This window comes from Panthera onca, chromosome B1, assembly GCF_046562875.1.
Source record: "Panthera onca isolate mPanOnc1 chromosome B1, mPanOnc1 haplotype 2, whole genome shotgun sequence".
Classification (NCBI taxonomy): Eukaryota; Metazoa; Chordata; class Mammalia; order Carnivora; family Felidae; genus Panthera; species Panthera onca.
The window spans coordinates 44,797,377-44,821,582 of record NC_138342.1 but is presented as its reverse complement, the minus strand read 5'-3'; the positions used below and the strand labels follow the sequence as shown (position 1 = coordinate 44,821,582).

At 37.3% G+C, this 24,206-nt stretch overlaps 1 protein-coding gene and 1 long non-coding RNA gene across 4 annotated transcripts in view; both read right to left on the bottom strand.

The window, feature by feature from the left end:
- Positions 1-3,110: 3,110 nt before the first annotated feature.
- Positions 3,111-14,980, bottom strand: LOC132692485 (uncharacterized). Its single transcript, XR_009616382.3, has 3 exons — positions 14,867-14,980; positions 11,144-11,223; positions 3,111-4,447 (listed from the first exon to the last, which is right to left on the bottom strand). It is a non-coding gene; the product is annotated as an uncharacterized LOC132692485 (long non-coding RNA).
- A 3,486-nt stretch (positions 14,981-18,466) lies between these two features.
- The window catches only part of CEP135 (centrosomal protein 135), a 69,220-nt gene continuing 63,480 nt past the window's right edge, over positions 18,467-24,206 (bottom strand). For all 3 annotated transcript variants that reach the window (XM_060654970.3, XM_060654973.3, XM_060654971.3), the window contains one exon: positions 18,467-19,955. The gene's annotated coding sequence lies outside the window, so the exon portion shown is untranslated. The remainder of the gene's footprint in view (positions 19,956-24,206) is intronic.

Sequence of the window (24,206 nt, the reverse complement as noted above, 5' to 3'; positions counted from 1 at the left end):
TATCCAGATGCAAAAGGATGAAGCTGAACAACTATCTCACACCACTTACAAAAATTAATTCAAAATGGATCATATATCTAAAGGAAAGGGCTAAAACTATAAAACTCTTAGATGAAAACATAAGAGTAAATCTTTACATCCTTGAGTTAGACAATGGTTTCTTAGATGACACCCAAACGCACAAGCAACAATAACAAAAAATAAATAAAAGTAAACTACATGAAAATTAAAAACCTTTGAAATGATACCAGCGAGAGAGTGAAAATATGACCCACAGAATGAAAAAAATATATTTGAAAATCATTATGTCTGATAAAGGGACTTGTATACAGAACATATAAAGAACTTATACAACTCAATAATTAAAAAGGCAGACATCCCAGTTTTAAAATGAGCAAAGGATTGGGGTGCCTGGGTGGCTCAGTTGATTAAGCATCTGACCTCAGCTCATGTCGTGAACTCGTGGTCTGTGGGTTCAAGCCCCATGTCAGTCTCTGTGCTGACAGCTCAAAGCCTGAAGCCTGCTTCAGATGCTGTGTCTCCCTCTCTCTCTGCCCCTGCCCCGCTTGCACTTTGTCTCTCTGTCTCTCAAAAATGAATAAACATTAAAAAAAAATTTTAATGAGCAAAGGATCTAAATAGATACACAAATAGCCAGTAAGCAAAGGAGAAGATGAGTAACACCATTAACTATCAGGGATACACAAAATCAAAATCACAATGAAATACCTGCTAGATAAGAACATGTGTTGGTGAGAATGTAGAATAATTAGAACACTCATACATTGCTAGTAATGTTGTGAAATGGTGCAGCTACTTTAGGAAACAATTGGCAGTTCCTTAAAATGTTGAATAGGAAGTTATCATGTGACCCAGAATTCTACTCCAAGGTATATACTCAAGAGAAATGAAAACATGTCAGTGCAAAACATGTACATGAATGTTTACAGTAGCATTACTTATAATGGCCAAAAAGTGGAAACAATCCAAATATCCATCAACTGATGAATGAATTGAACAAAAATGTGTTATTATCCATACAGTGGAATACTATTTGGCAATAAAAAGAAATGAAATACAAGGTTCACACTGTATGGGTGAACCTTGGAAATCTTATGCTAAGAAAAAGAAGCCAGACATAAAGACCACATATTGTATGATTCTATTTATACCAAATGTCCAGACAGGCAAATGTATCTATAGAGACAGTAGTAGCTTCATGATTGGAGGAAGAAAGTTGGGGGAAAATGGTGAGTAGCTCTTAGTCAGTATGAGGTTTCTTTTGGGGATGATGAAAATGTTCTAAAGTTTATTGTGGTAACGGTTGCAGAATTCTGTGAATATAATAAAAATCATTAAATCATACAATTTAAATGGATGAATTGTATGAATAAATATAAATTATATTCAATAAAGCTGTAGCAATATTAATACCTGATAAAAGAGATGTCAAGATAAAAGTTATCAAATGCTAAAAGGTACAAGCCAAGAAAGTAAAAAATTACAAAAAGGTACAAGCCAACAAAAAAATACAACAGTCCTGAAACTTTACATATCAAACAATAGAGCTTTTGAATTATTTAACCCAAAAACTGAAAAAAAAGGAAAAGTTAAAAATTTGCTCTTATAGTGGGAGACTTTTAACTTTTCTTAGAAATTCACAAATCACACAACAATAACCATACAGAATTAACAAGCTTGATCCAAAAGATAACAGGTAACCATACAGAATTAACAAGCTTGATCCAAATGATAACAGGTATTGTGTCCTAGACAAACAGAAAATAATGTATTCTGGGGCACCTGGGTGGTTCAGTCGGTTAAGCATCCAACTTCAGCTCAGGTCATGGTATCATGGGTTCCTGAGTTTGAGCCCCAGGTCAGGCTCGGTGCTAACAGCTCAGAGCCTGGATCCTGCTTGGGATTCTGTGACTCCCTCTCTCTCTGACCTTCCCTGCTCATTCTCTCTCTCTCTCTCTCTCTCTCTCTCTCAAAAATAAAATAAGCATTAAATTAAAAAAAAAAATACATTCTGTACAAAACTATTGGGAACAGTCACAAAAACTAACCAAGTTTTAGGCCAAAAAACCGAAACCTCAATAAATTTCAAAAAACAAAATCCATGCAGACAGGATTATTTGATCAAAATTCAATAAAATGGGGGCATCTGGGTGGCTCAGTCGGTTAAGCATCCAACTCTTGTTTTTGGCTCAGGTCATGATCTCACAGCTCATGAGATAGAGTCCTACATGGAGCTCTGCACTGATGGTGTGGAGCCTGCTTGGGATTCTCTGTCTCCCTCTCTCTCTGCCCCTCCCTCACTCTCTCTCTCTCTCAAAAATAAATAACCAGTTTTTTAAAAAACTCAATATAATGGAAATTTGTAATACCTATGTGAAAAAGTTAATATTTCCTTTTAAATAAGACCTGTGTTGGGGCACCTGAGTGGCTCAGTCTGTTGAGCTTCTGACTTCTGTTCTGGCCATGATCTCATGGTTCATGGTTCAAACCCTGCCCAGGCTCTGTGCTGACAGCTCAGAGCCTGAAGCCTGCTTCAGATTCTGTGCCTCCCTCTCTCTCTGCTCCTCCCCCCGTCACACTCTGTCTCTCTCTCCCCCTCTCAAAAATAAATAAACATTTAAAAAAATTTTTTTAAATAAACAAGTCCTATGTTAAAAATAGGGTGACCATATTTTCCAGTTCACCCAGAACAGTCCTGACTTACACTTATTGTTCTGATATAATCTTTATATTTCATTGTCAAAAGTGTCCCAATTTGGATGATAATTTATATAATGACCTCAGTTAAGAAATAATCCAGAACTGAAATTGGAATTTATTTAGAAAGGAATGACAAATAATGACAAAACACCTGTTGGGATACAGCCAGAGGTTCTCAGAGGAAATTTTGTAGCTTTTAATTAATATGTTAGAAAATAAGAAAGATTAAAAATAACCTAAGCATATAACCCAGAAATGAAAACAAATAAAAATTAAAAAGCAGAAAGAAGGAAGGAATGAAAAGAGAAGTCAATGAAATAGAAAACAAATCAAATAGTAGATTTGATCAATAAAATAGAAAGTTGATTCTTAGGGAAAAATTGGCCAATGTCTGGTCAATCAGTGAAGAGATACACAAAAAAAGAAACACTGTACAAGAAAAGAGACATTACTAAGGTACAGATTTTTGAAAACTCTATATAAAATAGATGTTTCTGAAAAACTGAATTATCAAAACTGACTTGAGAAAGGGGAGAATATCTGAAAAGATCAATATTTGTTGAAGAAATTGAAAAGGTGGTCAAATGTTTTCCTCAAAAATAGATGTCTACCCAGGTGATTTCATGAGTCAGCTCTAACAAACTTTTAAGGAGCCATCAATTCCCATGTAATGCACAGGATTCCAGAGCATGGGAAAAGAGACATTTCATAACTTATTCTAGGAGGCCGACATAACTATGACATCAAACTAGACAGTGCTGCTTTCACACAAAAGATGACTATGGGTCAGTCCCACTGACAGGCACAGATAAAAGATCTGAATAAAATACTAGAAAATCAAAACCAGCAGTGCATTAAAAATAATAACACAGTTCGAATTATACACTTAAAAATTGTTAATATGGTAGGGGGCACCTAGGTGGCTCAGTCAGTTAACCGTCCAACTCTTGATTTCGGCCCAGGTCACGATCTTGCAGTTCATGAGATTGAACCCTGCATCTGGCTCTGTGCTTACAGCGTGGAACCTGCTTGAGACTCTCTCTCTCTCCCTCTCTCTCTGCCCCTCCCTCACTCACATTCTCTCTCTCAAAATCAATAAATAAACTTAAAAAAATTGTTACTGTGGTAAATTGTATATATATTTTACCACAATAAAAGAAATTAACATTACAAGTATTGGGAGTTATTTTCCACTCCCAACTGAGCTCTTATTCTGCCATTTTAGAACAGAGGCCCTGACAGTTTTTGTTCTGGACTATCAAGAATGTTTGTCTAGCTTTGGAGGACATAGATAGTGTCACTCTAGCCCAGGGGTACAGATTTGTTTGCTGTCCAATATAAAAAGATAATGTCTCCCCTCCTCCCTTTCCCCGGGGAAAGGTTGGGCAGGTTTGCTTGAAGCTGCTTATAAAAGATGGAAATTTCTTAATTTCTAGTTTCTCAGCTGTGATATAAACCCACTCTATGTGCAGCATCCATCTACGACTACTTGTGTGATCCCCGTGGGATTTGGGGACATGAGGAATTGGTGTAAAACACATGTTGCCCACTGTGTGTGCAGTAATAAAGAGCTTTGTCTCTGATCCAGAAGTCTCGTATCTTCTGCTGGCACTTAAGAACCTGTGACAGGCTAACCTGCCAGGTTGGAATAGGTGAAAAATCTCAGACCACTCACAGTTCTTCACAGTTTGGGCAACAAGGATAGGCTGCTGACAGATGTGGCTATCTGGAAGAGAAAGGATGAGGTTAGGGGATATGGGAAGATTACACAGAAACTGGTGGTGAATGTTCTCACCCAATTGTCCGCAACACTCCCACAGTATTTTATTCAGTCCTGTTCATGAATATTTAGAATCTGAGCAATGAGAGGTGGGTTTGAGACAAATTGTCTGAATGGTGTTCTCTTCAGGTAGGATAGGAGATGCAAGCCTGTGGGGGCCCCAGATAAAAGGCAGTATGACTATGGCTGCTAGATCAAGAGATCTCTAAAGCTGAAATAAACGATGTCAGCAGGAAGGGTACAGAATTTTGGTTTTGTTGAGCCTGGGCCACCATCAGCCACTTGAAAGTAAAAATCAGCACAAAGCTTTGCTTTCTGAGGAGAGCTATTCTCTCCCTCTGTGCCCTCTGATCTCTCCTTCCTTCTCTTTCCTGACCTCAGGAATGTCCTGCTACTTTAAGGGAGCAAATGATTGGGTCAAGATCTCCCTGTTCCCATGGAAGACTGAAGGCCATACACACTCTGTACAAATATACTGAGGAACTTCAGGGAAGGAAGGGACTCAAATTCCTACAGCTCCTTTGGGTATAGACATCCAAGTCACCATCCTACCTGGTCCAAGGATGCTCAGATTTAACTGTGGTATTTGGACAGGGTTCTGAATGGGGACCAGAAGCTAATATGACTTTACTGGTAGGACTTTTTGGACTAATTCAATGCACTGTTGTCGCTTGCATGAATAGTAGGAATTGAAGTGTTATATGTTTATATTCCCATCTTGTGTCAGAGGGGATTAGCTCCATCCAGGAAGAGCAGAAAGTAGACATGCTTGTGGGACAAACTCACTGCCATTTGTCACTAGAGGGTGAACCAGGAGTTAGCATGCGTGCTTCTACTTCTGATTTCAAAGTTTTTACCCTGAAGATGATATCCTGTTGGTTGGCAAGTCAGAAGTTTCCATTTCAAGGCCCCAGACACTCACACTTAGCACTGGCAGGGCTGGCTGATAACTCTCAACAAAATTCAGAGGACTGCTTGCCAACTAAAATTTCTTGGGACTGTATGGGCAGATTCACAATGTTCAATTCTTCTGGCTGTATCTCCAGCCACGCCCCAACAAAAAGGAGGTTGAGCATCTTGTGGGACTTTTGGGGAACAGGAGATAGTGTGTGCCTCTACTGGGCGTTCTATTTGGTCCTTTACATCAGCTAATTCACAAATCAGCATTCTTTGAGCGGGGCCCAAACCAATAGCAATGAATGCTTTCTTTGTCCCCTACAAAGAACCTACATTGCAGCCTGGCAAAAAAATCATATGGTCTGCCTGAATCAAGAAACTGCAGTGGCTGGCAATCTAACCTGCTTCTATATCTGTCATCCCTGTCCATGTGCTATGAGAACATAAATATTCATGTGGGCATGGCTGCTCTTGAGCCATTTTGTCATGCCTAATTGCCATCAGTGGCCACTCCCAAACATGGACTCTGCCTTGTATATGTACAAACACACGGATAGGCACAATCTTTTTTTTTTAGTACAATCTTTTAAAAATCTGATTGCTACAAATTCATAGGCTTCTCCTGACTGCTGAGCCGCTTATGTATGCCTATCAAGGCTGCAACTACTCAGTGACATGGCTCATGTTTCTTAAACAAACCAGTGTAATGATGATCTAAATCAAGTTTCAAAAGAACCCCTAAACTAGAGTGACTAAGTGACTCTTTGGGCTGTCTGTAGTGGGGAGAGATGGCCACAGCCTATCTCTCTATTGTGGATGAGGGTTGCTTTTTGGCTCATCTATTGCCCCATTAACAATATTACCAGAGATTAGCAGATCAGTCTACATTGCAGGACTCATAATGAATAACAGATTGACTTTAGACTACATCCTGGATGTCTAAAATAACACCCACTGATGCCCATATTTACTCAGAATCAGCTGTGTGTATAATCCTGGGAAGCATGATTGAGGTCAGTACTGCTGGTCAGCATCTTCCTGCTGCCTAGAATCTTATTGATATTAGCCTTAACTAATACTTTATGAGACAAATTGAACAGTTCTGGTCCCAGCCTCTTTTGGTCAGATTAAGCAGTGTGGCCATGGAGTGGCATGCTTATATAAGAACTTAAGTTTGGCCAAGAAGATATTGGGTCAAGGAGTTGATTATTTTGGGGAGAGGCTGCCATTGACTCTGAATATCCCTGTATATTCTTGTGGTGGGTATGCCAAGAATGCAAGGCCCTAACTGATCTTTACCCAGGACATTTTTCAGTATTGTGTTTGCAGTGAGCATTGTGTTTGCAGTGAGCAACATGGAGGGGTGTGGCAATGTCTCCTTCTGGGACAAAGAGCAGGATTACTTATTGCTTGTTATCAAGGAAATGGATTCCCTAAACTTAGTGTTCCTAAGCTGTGACATGAACCTCTGCATGTTGGTATTCGTCTGGGCCCCGCCACACTTTCCCCTTGGTGTTTGGGGGGCTAAGGAGAACCAGATCAGACATGATGCTTATACTGCTTGCTGTGCTGTGAGTAATAAAGGCCTCAGTCTCTGACCCAGGAGTCTCCTATTTTCTACCAGCATCTAGTAAACTGGGATATGTTAGCTTATTAGCTAATAATTAAGGAAAAATATGATCCCACACACTTATATTTGACTGTCTTTCAATTTCTTTAACACACATTGTTCTAGTTGAGCTCTATGTTATTTCTTGTACCAAATTTCAGCTTTTTTTATTTTCATGCACTAATTTCATACATTATATTAGCATATAACCATTCTTCATTCTTTTATTTTCTTGGACCTGATATATTTGTAATTATTTTTCCCTTTTGTTTTGAATTTTGTATATTTTTCTTGGTAAGTTTTATTTCAAATAAAGTTTATTAATCAGTCCTTTTATAGATCCAACTCTTGGCTTGTTAATCTCAACTTTTGCAGTTGACATTACTGTTCTCTAACTCATTGTTTTCTATCCATCCTTATTTAGCTGTTATTTTGAGAAGGCGCAGAGAGCAAGGGTTGCTATTACTTTTTACCAATCTCTTGAATTAAATCCTTGTTCATTTGTTAACAGTTTTTATTTCTTGATTAACATATTTAAAGTTATAGTTTCCCTCTACTCCTACTTCAGCTGTGTCCCACAATTTTTATTCTAGTGGTTTATTTATCAGTCTAAATTATTTCATCTTATGATTTTCATCTTTATTAAAGGATAATTTAGAAGGATAATTTTTAGTTTCCAAATACAATGAAGTTATTCCTATCCTTTTATTATTTTCTGTTATTTCTTTTTTAATTTAATTTTTAAAAACTTAAATCCAAATTAGTTAACATATAGTGTAATAATGATTCCAGGAATAAAATTTAGTGACTTATACACCCAGTGCTCATCCCAACAAGTGCCCATTGCTCAACCAGCTTATCCCCATACCCAACACCCCAGCAGCAACCCCCAGGTTGTTCTCTGTATTTAAGAGTTTCTTATGGTTTGTCACCCTCTCTGTTTTTATCTTATTTTTTCTTCCCTTCCCCTATGTTCATCTATTTTGTTTCTTAAATTCCACATATGAGTAAAATCATATACTTGTTTTTCTCAGACTGACTTATTTCACTTAGCGTAATACCCTCAAGTTCCATCCATGTTGTTGCAAATGGCAAGATTTCATTCTTTTTGATCACCAAATAATATTTCACTGATATATACACCACATCTTCTTTATCCATTCATCAGTTAATGGACATTTGGGCTCTTTCCACACTTTGGCTATTGTTGATAGTGCTGCTATAATCATTGGAGTGCACGTGCCCCTTCAAAACAGCACTCCTGTATCCTTTGAATACCTAGTAGTGCAATTTCTGGGTCGTAGGGTAGTTCTATTTTTAATTTTTTTGAGGAAACTCCATACTGTTTTCCAGAGTGGCTGCACCAGTTTGCATTCCCACCAGCAGTGCAAAAAAGTTCCTCTTACTTTGCATCCTTGCCAACATCTGTCGTTGCCTGAGTTGTTAATGTTAGCCATTCTGACAGGTGTGAGGTGGTATCTCATTGTGGTTTTAATTTGTATTTCCCTGATGATGAGTGACGTTGAGCATCTTTTCATGTGCCTGTTACCCATCTGGATGTCTTCTTTGGAAAAAAGTGTCTATTCATGTCTTTTGCCCATTTCTTCACTGGATTATTTGTTTTTTGGGTGTTGAGTTTGATAAGTTCTTTATAGATTTTGGATTGGTCTATAGTTCTCCTTTTTAGTGGGGTCTTTGTCGTGTTTTGGAATTAAGGTAATGTTGGCCTCATAGAATGAGTTTGGAAGTTTTCCTTCCATTCCTATTTTTTTGGGAACAGCTTCAAAAGAATAGGTGTTAGCTCTTCTTTAAATGTTTGGTAGAATTCCCCTGGAAAGCCATCCACCCTAGACTCTTGTTTGTCGGGAGATTCTTGATTACTGATTCAATTTCTTTGCTGGTTACAGGTCTATTCAAATTGTCTATTTCTTCCCATTTCAGTTCTGGTAGTTTATATGTTTCTAGGAATTTGCCCATTTCTTCCAGATTGCCCAATTTGTTGGCATATAATTGCTCATAATATTCTCTTATTTGTTTGTATTTCTGTGGTGGTGATTGTGATCTCTCCTCTTTCATTTGTGGTTTTATTTATTGGGTCCTTTCCTTTTTCTTTTTGATCAAACTGGCTAGGGGTTTATCAATTTTGTTAATTATTTCAAAGCTCCTGGCTTCATTGGTCTGTTCTACTGTTGTTGTTGTTGTTTTCAATATCATTGATTTCTGTTTTCATCTTTATAATTTCCCTTCTTCTGCTGGTTTTGGGCTTTATTTTCTATGCTTTTTCCAGCTCTTTTAGGTATAACGTTAGTTTGTGTATTTGAGACCTTTCTTCCTTCTTTAGGAAGGCCAGGAAGGCTGTATACTTCCCTCTTATGACCGCCTTTGCTGCATCCCAGAGATTTTGGATTGCCGTGTTTTCATTTTCTTTGGCTTCCATGTACTATTTACTGTTCTCTTTAACTTCTTGGTTAGCCCATTCGTTTTTTAGTAGGGTGTTCTTTAATCTCCAAGTACTCATGGTCTTTCCAAATTTTTTCTTGTGGTTGATTTTGAGTTTCATAGCACTGTGTATGAAAATATACAGGGTATGATCTTGATCTTTTTGTACTTGTGGAGGTATGATTTGTGACCCAGTATGTGATCTATTCTGGAGAATATTTCATGTGGACTCAAGAAGAATGTGTATTCTTCTCTTTAGGATGAAATATTCTGAATATATCTGTTAAGTCCATCCAGTTCAGTGTATCATTCAAAGCCATTGTTTCCTTCTTGATTTTCTTTTTGCATGATCTGTCCATTGTTGTAAGTGGGATATTGAAATCCCCTACTATTATGATATTATTATCAATGAGTTTCTCTATGTTTGTGATTAACTGGCTTATATATTTGGGTGCTTTCACATTGGAGGCATAAATATTTACAATTGTTAGATCTTCTTGGTGGATACACCCCTTAATTATGATATAACGCCCTTCTTCGTCTGTTACAGTATCTTAAAATCTAGTTTGTCTGATATAAGTATGTCTACTGCAGCTTTCTTTTGACGACTATTAGCATGATATATGGTTCTCCATCCCCTTACTTTCAATCTGCAGGTGTCTTTAGGTCTAATATTAGTCTTTTGTAAGTAGCATATAGATGGGTCTTGTTTTCTTATCCATTCTGATACCCTATGTCTTTTGATTGGAGCATTTAGTCCATTTACATTTAGAGTGAGTACTGAAAGGTACAAATTTAGTGCCATTGTGTTGCTTGTAGAGTTGGTGTTTCTGGTGATTTTCTCTGGTCCTTTCTAGTCTTTGTTGCATTTGGTCTTTTTGTTTTATCTTTTCACCACGCAAAAAGTCCCCCTTAAAATTTCTTGCAGGGTTTAGTGGTCATGACTTCCTTTAGATTGTGTTTGTCTGAGAAACTCTTGATCTCTCCTTCTATTTTGAATGACAGCCTTGCTGGATAAAGAATTCATGGCCACATATTTTTCTGATTCAGCACGTTGAATATATCCTTTCACTCCTTTCTCTTTGCCATGTTTCTGTGGATAGGTCTGCTGGGAACCTGATCTGTCTTCCCTTATAGGCCAAGGACTTTTATTCCCTTGCTGCTTTCATAATCCTTTTCTTTCTGTGTATTTTGAGAATTTGACTATGATATGCATTGGTGATGGTCGATTTTGTTAAATCTAATGGGAGTTCTGTGTGCTTCTTGGATTTTGATGTCTCTATCCTTGACCAGATTAGAAAAGTTTTCTGCTGTAATTTGCTCACATAAACCTTCTGCCCCTTTCTCTCTTTATCTTCTGGGACTGCTATGATTCGAATGTTACTCCTTTTTAATAAATCATTGAGTTCTTTAAGTCTTGTACTGTGATCTTTTGCCTTTGTTTCCCTCTTTTTTCTGCTTCATTATTTTCCATAATTTTATCTTCTATATTGCTGATTTGCTTCTCTGCTTCATCCATCCTTGCCATCATGGCATCCATTCGAGATTGCATCTCAGTGATAGCATTTTTTAATTTCAGCCTGACTAGATTTTATTTATCTCTGCAGAAAGAGATTCTCTGGTGTCTTCTATGCTTTTTTCAACCCCAGCTGGCATTCTTATTATCATGATTCTAAATTCTAGTTCAGACATCTTACTTATGTCTGTGTTGATTAAGTCCCTGGCTGACATTTCTTCCTGTTCTTTCTTTTGGGGTGAATTCCTTCATTTTGTCACTCTGGAGGAAGAAAAAAGTTAATAAAATTAAAAATTAAAATTAAAAAATTAAAAACAGGGGCGCCTGGGTGGCTCAGTCGGTTAAGCAGCTGACTTCGGCTTGGGTCATGATTTCATGGTCCGTGGGTTCGAGCCCTGCGTCGGGCTCTGTGCTGACAGCTCAGAGCCTGGAGCCTGTTTCAGATTCTGTGTCTCCCTCTCTCTGACCCTCCCCAGTTCATGCTCTGTCTCTCTCTGTCTCAAAAATAAATAAACGTTAAAAAATAAAAAAAAAAAAATTAAAAACAAAATATCAAATAAAGGAAGCTAGGACCTAGGTGTGCTTCATTCTGCTTGTTGAAAGAAGCTTGATAGAACAGAGAAAAAAGGGAAAGGAAAGGGAAAAAAAGTTAAGAAAAAATTTAAAAATTAAAAAAATTATATAATAAAATAGAATAAAATAAAGAAATTGAAATAAAATAAAAAATTTTAAAAAATAAAAAATAAAGTCAAAACAATTTCTCTTTCTGTATCCAAGAAAGAGAAAGAAAGAAAGAAAAAGAAAACCATTTAAGCAAAAACATAAGCAAAGAAAACCAACAAATAAGTGAACCAACAAATGGAATGTAACCTGAATGAAGTTATATCCGGTTTCCCCTAACTGAAACTATGAAACACTCTATAGTCCATAAACTAAACAGGTGGAGTGACTTGTTCTGGTCTTCTTTGGAATGTGCTTGTAGGGAGCAGTTGGGAAGGACTTGGTGTAAGGCTCCCTTCTCCACTAGGTGGAACTGCTTAACTTACTGGGGTGGATCAGTGTGCATGTGTGCATGTACAGGAGAGGTGGAAATGGCTTCATCCAGTTCCCTAGTCTCTAGCACAGGAACTTTGTCTCTCCCTGACCATTGATCAAGCACCCCTCCTTTGTCTCAGGCCTCCATCCACTCCCTGCCTCTACCCTGTCTGTGTCCAAGCCATCAGCCTGCCAGACGGTACCTCCCTCCAGAGTTTTATCTCAGATGACGTTTTGTTTCAAAACCCTACACTTCAGAAACCCCTGTGGCCTGGACCCACACCGACTTTCTGGGGGAGGGTCTCGCTGAGCAATCGCTGGGTGCCAGCTTGCCCCAGAAAATGTTTGTGGAATCATGCAGTAGTAGAGGTTCAGAGATTATGGCAAATCACAACACACAGCCGTTGCTAGGTTTCACCACATTCTGACATCTTTGTCCCAATACCAGCAAACATGGCTGCTCTCCTGGGTCTGCTGGGACCTTTGCCTGTGGGGAGGCTGTATGGCCTCTACCAGATGCACTCCAAGTAGGGAAACTGCTTCTCTCCATGTGGCACAGAAATCCCTCAGACCCTGCTGCTTGTTCCTGAGGATTTGCCCTACTCCCCACCAGAGCACTGCCAGGCACTAAACTCTGAAACTTCAGACTCTGCACTCCACTGTTTATAGAATCCTGGTGGTATTGAAACCCTTTCCTTTTTCCCCATCAATGGTTTTGGGAAACAGAGTTCTTGTTCAGTCCCCTGCGAGTGTTTTCACTCTTTCTCTTTCTCTCCAGCTACTTTCCAGAGGAAGGCTTTTCTTGCATGATCCTGATGCACCTCTTTGTCCTCTCTCTGTAAAAATGGCTGTCTACCCTCCATGGCTTTTCTCTCTCCCCTAGTTCACCTCTCTCACTGAGTACCTGCTAAGATCTGTGGCTCAAATTATTCAGATCATCGAGTTAATCCCCAGATCAATTTCCTAAGTGTTCAAAATGGTTTGGTACTGATCTAGCTGCATTTCAGGGACAAGACAAGCTCAGGGTCTCCATGCTGCTCTGCCATCTTAACTCCTCCCTATTATTTTCTAATTTTATGCAATATGGTCAGAGAAATAATTTATACGATTTAATCCTTTTGAATTTGAGGTATCCTTTAAGGGCTAACATATGCTCTATTTTTAAATATGAGAGATGTGCTTGCAGAAAATATGTATTTTGCTTGTTGAATGCGAACTTTTATATGTGTACATATATATATACACAGCTGTACGTTTGAAATGGCTGTACATTTATGTTCTATTGTTGTTCTTGTTCACCAGTCTATAACACCTTGCTTTTGTCTTTTTTTCTTTTCCCTAGAATTCTATCTAGTCAGATAAGATTAGTACTCTAGTTTTCCCTTGGTTCCCATTTGCCTGATGAATCTTTTCCTTTTATTATCAAATTTTCTATGTATTTTTTATTTTAAATTTATCTCTCTTGTGGCTGACATTCTGGTTCTTTTTAAAAATTTTTTAATGTTTATTTATTTTTGAGAGAGAGAGAGAGAGAGAGAGAGAGACAGATCGTGAGTGAGGGAAAGGCAGGGAGAGGCTGAGACACAAAATCCGAAGCCTGATCCAGGCTCTGAGCTGTCAACACAGAGCCCAATGCAGGGCTTGAACTCACAGTGAGATTATGACCTGAGCCAAAGTCGGATGCTTAACCAACTGAGCCATTCATGTACCCCTGACATAATGTTTTTTAAGATCCAATCTGACTCTGCCATTTAATTGAAGAATTTTATCCACTTACATTTATTTTGGCTACTCTTACATAAAGATTTACCCCTGCTATCTTTCAAATTTTCTAATATACTTTCTATAGAGATCATGTTTTCTTCTGCTGGTTTAAATATTAAATCACTTTAAAAATTGTCTAAAAGTGAATTTACCATTACTAGTAATATGTCCACAAGCAAGTCTTGCCTGTGTCCTCATCTATAAAATGAGAATAAAGAATATGATTACTGTGGGAATTAAATGAGGTAACACATGTAAAATTCTCAGAATAGTGCCCAGGAAGAATAAAGTTCTAGAAAAGTGTTTTAGTATTATATCATTATGACAGTTGCTTTTGACTCATAGCTGTGTTGTTTCTCCCTGTTGTTTCAGTATTTGTATCTTCTCCCAATAACACAAATGTTTGGGGTGCCTGGGTGGCTCAGTCAGCTGAGCGTCCGACTTTGGCTCAGGTCATGATCTCACAGCTTGTGAGTTCAAGCCCTGCATCGGGCTCTGTGCTGACAGCTCAGAGCCTGGAGCCTGCTTCTGATTCTCTGTCTCCCTCTCTTTCTGCCCCTCCCCCACTTGTGCCACATCCTCTCTCTCAAAAATAAACAAACATTGAAAATCTTTTTAAAAAACACAAATATTTTACCTTTTCTCATGTTTTTATTGTCTTTCTTCTTCCTATCTAGCATGTTGGTATTATCCAGATCCTAGAAATTTTGGTCTGAATTTTTATAGATTCCCTCCCTCCTTTTTCTCCTTCCTTCCTTCCTTCTTTCCTTCCTTCCTTCCATCCTTCCTTCCTTCCTTCCTCCCACCCCCTTCCTTTTCTTTTTATTAACATAATAGACTGTTCTAAAATATTTGATTAATTCACAAATCTCTTGCAGTATCCCTATACTTACTTCTCTAATTGACTCCTTCCTCCAAAAGTGTTTCAACAGCTAGTTAAAATTTGTTTCAAAATTATTTTCTTTCAGAATTCTAAAAATAATATGTGATGCTTGGCTCTAGTGAAGCTATTGAGAAATTTGATGCTGTCTTAGTCTGTTTGGATTGCTATTGCAATATGCCATAGACTGGGTAGCTTATAAAAAAATTGAAATTTATTCCTCACAGTTCTGGAGGCTGGATGTTCAAGATGAAGGTGCCAACACAGTTGGGTTCTTTGGGGTTGTACACTGCCAACTTCTTTTTGTGTCCTTACATGTCAGAGAGGGTGAGAGAGCTCTGTGAGGTTAGTTTTAACAAGGGCACTAATCCCATTCACTAGGGCTTCACCCTCATGACTGAATTACCTCACAAAGACCCTACCTCCTAACATCATTACATTGGGGAGTAGGGTTTTCACATAGGAATTTGGTGTCGGGGGGGGGGAGGCACATTCAGTCCATAAGAGATGTAAATTTTTGATCCTTGTTCCTTTTCAGGTGACCTGTTTCTCTCTGAGCCTTTTAAAATTTGTTTCCTTGTCTTTATTTATTAAAAAAAATTTTTTTTAACTTGAGAGACAGAGAGAGAGAGAGAGTGGGGGACTGGGACAGAGAGAGAGAATCTTAAGCAAGCTCCTTGCTCAGCATGGAGCTCGATGCAGGGCTTGATCCCATGACTCTGGGATCATGACCTGAGACCAATTCAAGAGTCAGACACAATTGATTGAGCTACTCAGGTGCCTCAAAAGATTTTATTATTTTTTTAAGTTTATTTTTGAGAGAGAGTGTGTGCGTAAGCATGGGAGGGGCAGGGAGAGAGAGAGAGAGAGAGAGAGAGAGAGAGAGAGAATCCCAAACAGGCTCTGTGCTGTCAGCATGGAACCCAGCTTGGGGCTTGCGCCCATGAATCATGAGATCATGACCTGAGCTGAAATCAAGAGTTGGACACTTAAATGACTGAGCCACCCAGGCACTGCAAAAGATTTTAAGTAGTCTCTACACCTAATGTGAGGCTTAAACTCACAAACCTGAGATCAAGAGTCGCATGCTCTACCAACTGAGCCAGCCAGGTGCCCCTCTTCCCTTGTCTTTAATATTGTGTCTAGATGTGGGTTTTCCCCTTCCTTTCTACTTGGCTTTTTCTGAGCCCACTTATTTTTTTAATGTTTATTTATTTTTGAGAGAGCAAGTGAGCGAGAGAGTAAGCATGAGTAGAAGAGCAGAGAGAGAAGGGGAGACACAGAATCTGAAGCAGGCTCCAGGCTCTGAGCTGTCAGTACAGAGCCAGGTGTGGGGCTCGAACTCACGAACCAGGAGATTATGACCTGAGCCAAAGTTGGACACTTAACTGACGGAGCCACCTAGGCTCCCCTTTCTAAACCCTTTTAATAAAGACCTCAGACTGTATCCTTTGATTTGGTGACATTTATCTCCATTATTCCTTAAAATATTTTTTGCACTCCTAATATTTCTCTCTTGTGAGGCTCAGTATTATCTGGATCTTGGCACTTCTACACATACCCTCCATAATGCTTTTCTTTTACACATTCAATCTCTTTTTCTGATGCCTTCTGGAAGAAGTCCTTAATCTCATCTTCAAATGCACTTAGTTTAAAGCTATGTCTGTATCGAATCCTTCCTCAAAGGAAGATAGCAGCAGTATCAAATAAGAACAAAATATAATGAAAAAGCACTAACAAGAAATATTAAGTGTGAAAAAGGAAATAAAGAACACATGGAAGTTGATACCTTGACAAAAAATGGTTTGGAGTAATGCGAATAAAGCATCATTGGGATTGTTCAAGAAGGAAAGGTGGTGATGAAGTGAGTATAGATTAACACTTGTTAAGAATTTTTTGTTCTACAGGGTGTAAAAAAAATGGAATGGTCAGGTCTGGCAGGGTTTAAAAATGGGAAATTAAAGGGATGCCTGGGTGACTCAGTCAGTTAAGCATCTGACTCTGGATTTCGGTGCAGGTCATGATCTCAGTCATGAGATTGAGCCCTGTGTTGAGCCCCACTTCAGGCTCCGTGTTGGATGTGGAGTGTGCTTGATTCTCTCTCCTCCTTCTGCCCCTCCCCTGCTCACGTTCTTTCTCTCATGCATGGGAGGTATGCATGCAAGTGGGAACAAGCCAAGTGAGCAAAAATGACTCAGGAATGTGGTGTTAATTATAGAATCTTTTGACTAGTAGAAAGAATGAATACTGATTATAACTAGATAAAATAGCTAGACGGTAGAGATGGTTCATGTTATAAGAGGGAAGGAAGTTCTATGGATACAGATGTATTGTTAATAGATTTGAAGGGTGAGAAAATTTCCCTAGTGTTTCCATTTTCTCAAAGAAGAAACAACCTGAGAGCAAGAAAGAGAGGGATTGAAGGTCTGAATAAAGAGGTGTGAAATGCTTGTTGAGGAGAGGTTAAGTGTGAATTGACCAGGAAAATGTATAGGATCCTCACACAATGCTGTGGGCCCTTGATTTTCAGGGTCATAAATTTCAAGTGAAATTGGAACCAGCATGGCTGGTTTTTTCTCTATCCCTGTTCAGCTGCTTAGGTACAGATGCAGCATAGTTGAAGTAGTTGCATACAAACAAGAGTTTTCAGTTTAGAGGGACAAGAGAATTAATGTATATGCAAAGAAAATGAAGCCCATGCAAGATAGAGGAAAGTGAGGGACTTAAAGACAAAGAATAGGGGAGAGAATCAATTGTCTGGAGATCCTAGTTGAGTCAAAGGATTGGTTAGGCATGACTGAGTGACCTAGAAAGAGGTGTGAGTAGCATGCTAGAAGCTGAGGTTTTTGGAGGTAATGATAAGATCTACGGCAGTGTTTTCAAGCTATAGGTTGAGTCCCATTAGTAGGTCAGTTTGGTGGATCAGTTTCTAAATTAGCACTTTAAATCCGCTACACATTAGAATCATCTAGAGAACCTAAAATTAAAAATTAAAATGCCCACACCTAATTCCCAGAGATTCTGATTTATTTGGACAAGTGTAGGGTTCAGAAATCAGTTTTTCATTAAAACTGTCCAGGTAACACCAATGCAGGCCTGGTCAATAACCACTGTTCCAAGATAGTGAAATTAAAAAGACTGATGCTAGAATAAAAGACAGTAAATCTTCTAAGAATTGGGGAGAGGGGGAGATCAGATATGTGGTAAGTTGTAATAAGGTGATGTGGCAGGTGGCATAGTCAATGTAGTTAAGGTTCTCAACACAGAGCATATGAAAGAAAAATGTAAACACATACACAAGCCTGTTCAATCATTTTGTACATGGATTTCAAACAGAAACTTTGACTTCATTTCTTGAACTAGAAATAAATCAAAACCATTAAAAAAAAAAGTATCTCACACATTAAGTACAAGGATTTACCCAAATCCTACCATGATAAAGTTTGAATTGTTAATTTTAGAATTAAGATTATTGCTAAAATTTAAGAAAAAACTATTTGTAAGAGAAAATAAATTGACTGGAAAGTTTAATGGAAAATCTATGTCAAGCATAATTTAAAATTTTTTAAAACAAATTAAAAACATCTACAAATGGTGAGAACATTCAGTATTTTAAGATAAAACTAATTTAGGAAAATTGTAGTAACATGGTTAAGAAAATAATTATGGCAAGCTACACATTTTTAAATTATGAAAAACATTAAAAATAAAATATCTAATAAAATAGGCCTTGCTATTGCTTTGGGGGAAAAGGTGGGAACAAATATTTTTTATTTTATTTACATATATTTATTAAAAGATTTTCCATATGACATTGCAAATTAGTCCCATTTCTCTTGTATTTTGCTATAATATATGAATTCACACAAAGGAGATGGAATACATAAAATTACAAATATGGTAGAAAAATAAACCACATCACACCCAAATACACACTGAATTATTGCAAATGGCATATACCATATCCCAGACATATAAGGCATATTAGTTTTAGAAAAGAGCAATGCCCCCCCCCCCCCCCCAGGTACACACAAACACACATACACAAATTCCATTGTATTAAAACCACAAGAGGAAACAAACTGTATTATAACCAACTGGTCTTCCACTTTCTTATGTTCGTTCTTAAGTTCTTCTTTTTCAATCATAATGAAACCTACCAAGAAAAGGATTTTCTCCAAATGTGTATGGTTCAAACACGATTAGTTTTTGAATCTGACATTCTATTTTGTACTTCTGTTCTTTTATTAATGTGTGTATATATACATATTTAGATATATCTAAATTCCTTAAAACTACAACCTTGAAAATTAATTGTAAAAAGTTGTTTTCTATTTAACATGCCACAGTTCAGTGTTTACATACTATTCTGTAAGACTAATAAATTACAACATACAAATTTAGAAGCAAAAACTGGTATTATTGAATGTATACTGGCATTTTAACAAAATCTTTTACTATATTTACCCCATATACTTTTATAGTCTGAATTTTTTTCTTAATACAGGGAGGAATTTTATTTACTGAAAAAGTGTCCCAAATTTCTGTTCTATTGTTTTACAAAATTCTGAATGCGGCTTTTAGTTTGATTTTGACAGAATTTGTATTAAGTGAAGAGTCCATGTGATAACCAAAATAATAAAATATTGCATATAATATATAAATGTATCTTTCCCATCACAGTTCTTCAAGTTGACAATAACAAATGATATACGGTAATCATTATTTTATCAAGACCTCTGCTATTGTGAAAATAGACCTGAATATATTACCCTTGATGATAGATAGCAAATTGGTGAACAATTAATTTTACATTTAGAAGAACAAAGTGTGACAGCACAGCATCAAGATTGATAATCCTATATGAATGTATTAAAGATATGGGTTATAAACACAGGCATGAAAACTGAAAACACTTTGAAAATAAGTATTGTAAGAATATTTATATACACATATCATGGCTCATTATGAAAAAGATTATTAAAGCATAATGTGAACAATACATTATATTAATTCACAGTATAAACACACACTTTGAGGAGCAATTTAAGCGAGGAATAATATAAATATAGATATAACATTAGTTAGCACTATTAATACATATTTTGTTCTGTCATATATATAAAAATATACACATAGATATGGCTCTTTTAAACCAAAATTTTTATATAAATATTCACTGATTTAAATAAAAGTTGACAGAGGTAGAATTTGTGTCAATGTTCATGATTTTCAAGAACAAGTACTTCAAATATTTCATTACTGTTCTGTCCTTTAAAAAATCCACAGAGGTAACTCATTGAAAGCCACCATTCTGAAAAAGGGGGGACAGGAAAGGCGAGTTAAGAGAAAAACGATAAACAAAAATTACTTGGTAAATTCACAAAAAACTAAGAGACTGTTTTCAGTTTTAACCAAAATTATAATCTCTAATAAAACCTTTGCCCATAATCAAGTTATAGTTAACAGCTCTATACTTCAAAATATATTCCCCTCAGACCACCCAAACACATCAAAGTATATGAGGACTAAATGAATGATACAGAGTGAAAAGAAAGGGGTAACATAGGATGTTAACTGAGAAAAATCACTCAAAGTGAGGAATAATATAATGTCTAAGTTAATGTACAAGTACTGTAAATTGTGTGAGTCTTAAAACAGCATATTATGGATAGTCAAATATTTTTTACCTTATGTGCTATCTAATCACCACCCCAATTAAAATACACACACACACACACACACACACACACACACAAATATGAAAAATTCCACAATGGAAACATGTGATGAACTGAAAACTATTTTATTTAAATAAAAAAAATTTTTAATGTTTATTTTTGAGACAGAGAGAGACAGCACAAGCTGGGGAAAGGCAGAGAGAGAGGAGACACAGAATCTCAAGCAGGCTCCAGGCTCTGAGCTGTCAGCTCAGAGTCCCATGCAGGGCTCGAACCCATGAACTGTGAGATCATGACCTGAGCCAAAGTTGGACGCTCAACCGACTGAGCCACCCAGGCACCTGATAACTATTTTAAAATGGCATTTTTGAGGAGCACGTGGCTGGATCCATTTAGTGGAGCATGTGATTCTTGATCTTGGGGTCCTGGTTTCAAGCCCCACATTGGGCATAGTGATTACTTAAAAAATAAAACAAAAAATAAATCATCTCTTGTAAAATTCCCAATGTAAATACTGTCTCCTGGCAGAAGGAAAGAAAACGAGAAAGGAAAGGAGAAAGGAAAAAAAAAAGAAAAGAAAAATAAAAAGAATAAAATGGCATTTTGAAAATACTTTTAATGCTTAGATGCTCTCAACAATTTATTAAGGGGAAAACCCCCAAAGAACAGAACAAAACAAAATATAAGATAGGATAAAAAACTATTTTGAGTATGATCTCTATTACAATTATATATGTATGTCTATGAATGTGTGTGTATATTTATTACAAATCAAACAAGAAGGAAGTATATACCAAAATGCTAATTGATATTTACTCTGGGTTATAGGATTAAAAGTGATTTTGACTTGAACATACATTTTCACAACAGCCAAGAGATAGGAGGAACCCAAGTATCTACCAACTCATAAATGGTATATTCATACAGTGGAATATTGTTTAGCACCAAAAAAGAAAGAAATTCTGACACATGCTCCAATATGGATGAACCCTGAAAGCACTGTAAGTCACAAGGACAAACACTGTATAGTTCCAATTATATCAGTTAAACAGAGTAGTCAAATTCACAGAGACAGAAATTGTAATGGCAGTTGCCAGGAGCTGTGGGGAGGGGAGACTGGGAGTTAATATTTATTTCATGGGTAGAGTTTCAGTTGAGGAAGATAAAAAAGTTCTGGAGATGGATGAAGGACATTATTTTTTCACAATAATGTGAATGTACTAATTGTCAGAGAAATGTGGATTTAAAAATAGTTAGAATGATAAATTTGATGTTATGTATATTTTACCACAATAAAAAAAAACGTTTAAAAAACTGATTTGGGGGGGCACCTGGGTGGCTCAGTCAGTTAAGCGTCTGACTTCGGCTCAGGTCATGATCTCGCAGTCAGTGAGTTCGGGTCCCGCGTTGGGCTCTGTGCTGACAGCTCAGAGCCTGGATGGAGCTTGTTTCAGATTCTGTGTCTCCCTCTCTCTCTGTTCCTCCCCCACTCATGCACGCTCTCTCTCTCTCTCTCTCTCTCTCTCTCTCAAAGATGAATAAAGGTTAAAAAAAAAAGAATTAAAAAAAAAGTGATTTTGGTGTCCTTCTTTATATTTTTATATTTTACGTTTTCTCGGTGAGGATGTACTAGTTAACACAGAATTACTATATGACCCGGAAACTCTACTCCCAGAAGATTTGAAAACAGGTACTTGAACACCAATGTTCATAGCAGCATTATTCACAATAGCTAGAAGGTGAAAACGACCCAGGTGTCCATCAACTGATGAGTGGACAAACAAAATGTGGCATAAACACACAAAGGAGTATTATTCAAGCATAAAAAAAGAAACAAATTGTTTCAACATATGAGTCCTGACAACATTATGCTAAGTAAAATGAGCCTGACACAAAAGGACAAATATAGTATGATTTCACTTATATGAAAAGCTAGAATGGGCAAGAGACAGAAAAGTGGATTACAGACTTTCAGGGCCTGGGGAGGTAGACAGGGGACTGAAGAATTATGGCCTAAAGGATATAGAGTTTCTGTTTGGAGTGATGAAAAAATTTTGGAAGTAGTGGTTTTGGTTGTGCAACATTATGAATTTAATGCCACTGAGTTGCACACTTTAAAAACAGTTAAGATAGCAAAGTTCATGTTACATATATTTTATCACAATTAAAAAGTGTTCTAATTTGGGGGGTCTGGCTGGCTCACTTGGTGGAGCATGTGACTGTTGATCTCAGGGTTGTGAGTTTGAGCTGCATGTTGGACATCGAGATTATTTTTAAAAAAATGTTTAAAACAAACAAAACAGAAAGTTTTCTAAATAATCACAGCTTTAGAGATTGCTAAATCCAGCATGTTCTAAATCAGTGGTTCTGAAAGTATAATATGGGTATCTCTGGAGTCTCCAAGACCTTTTTTGAGCATCTATAAGGTAAAGCCTATTTTCATAAAACCAAAGAATTATTTGTTTTTTTCACTCTTATTCTCTCACAGGTACACAGCAGAGTTTTCCAGAGGTTACATAGTGTGAAAAGCCAGGTAGTAAATATTTTAGATTTGTGGGCCACGGGGTCTCTGTCACAACTACTCAATTCCACCTCTGTAGGAAAGCAGTCTTAGACCATGTGTAAACAAACAGGTGTGGCTATGCTAGATTTACAAAAATAGGCAGTGGAGTGGATTTGGCTCACAGACCTTAGTTTACCAATCTCTGGTCTAAGATGCAGCTGTGAATCCAGTATGAGAAAATGTATGTGTCACAACTGTTACAAGGCTTTATAACGAGAAGCTGAACCTCCATCTAATCACATTCAAATTAATGCAGCAGCTTAGAAGTTGTGAGGACACAGTGATTGTAGCCAGCATTGAGAAGTAGTCCTCAAAGTGAAAGAGGAAAATGCATGTTTTAGTCAAACAAACACACACAAAAGAAAAGTACAGCAATCAGGACTCATTTAAACCTACGCTCTACAAATACCAATAAAACCTGGCAGATCAGTATGTCAAAACACATTACATAATTAATGTTCATAATGAGAATTCTGAGTCATTGAGGAAATGCTTAATTATCTTCTATATGCTTCTACTTAAAAGAAGGCAAAGAAATGCATATTTTTAAAAAAGAATGATTTTACTATTTCTGTCAGCAAGCCTGCATTTTGCGGTCAACCTACCTTTCAAGCCCTGGTCCTGCAGGACTTCTTTCCCATTCATTCCCATCTCCAATGAATCAGCACATCCCTTTGACCCTTCTTCTGTTATATGTATCCTACCTCTTTACAACCACTTTGCTCTGTCTACTCAAGCTTGAACATATGCATGTCCAGTGACCCAACAACTTCACTCCTACGTATATACTCAAAAGAAATGCACACATCTGGTCACCAACACACAGGTACTAGAATAGAATGTTCATCGTAACTCTACAATAGCCCAAACTGGAAATTGCCAAATGCCCATCAACAATAAAATGGGTAAATGGACTGTGGGGAGTTCATGCAATGTAATACTATGCAGCAACAAGACTGAACAACCTACAAGAACACACACCAGTATGAATGAATCTCACAGATGTACTGTGGAGGAAAACAAGCCAGAAATGTAAGATTTCGTTTAAAAAGTGTCCAAAAACAGGCAAAAGAAATCTATGTTTTTAATAGGCAGAATAGTTACTTCTGGAGCAGGGCTTATAAGCAGGAGAGAGCCCAAGAGGGATGTGTTTTGTTTCTTGATCTGGGTGTAGGTTATTCACAGGTGTATTCAATTTGTGAAAACTCACTGAGCTGTATGCTAGGATATGGCACTTTTCTATATATATGTCATTTGTTTTTAAAATTTGTCCTAGCTTTCGGGGCGCCTGGGTGGCTCAGTTGGTTAAGCGGCCGACTTC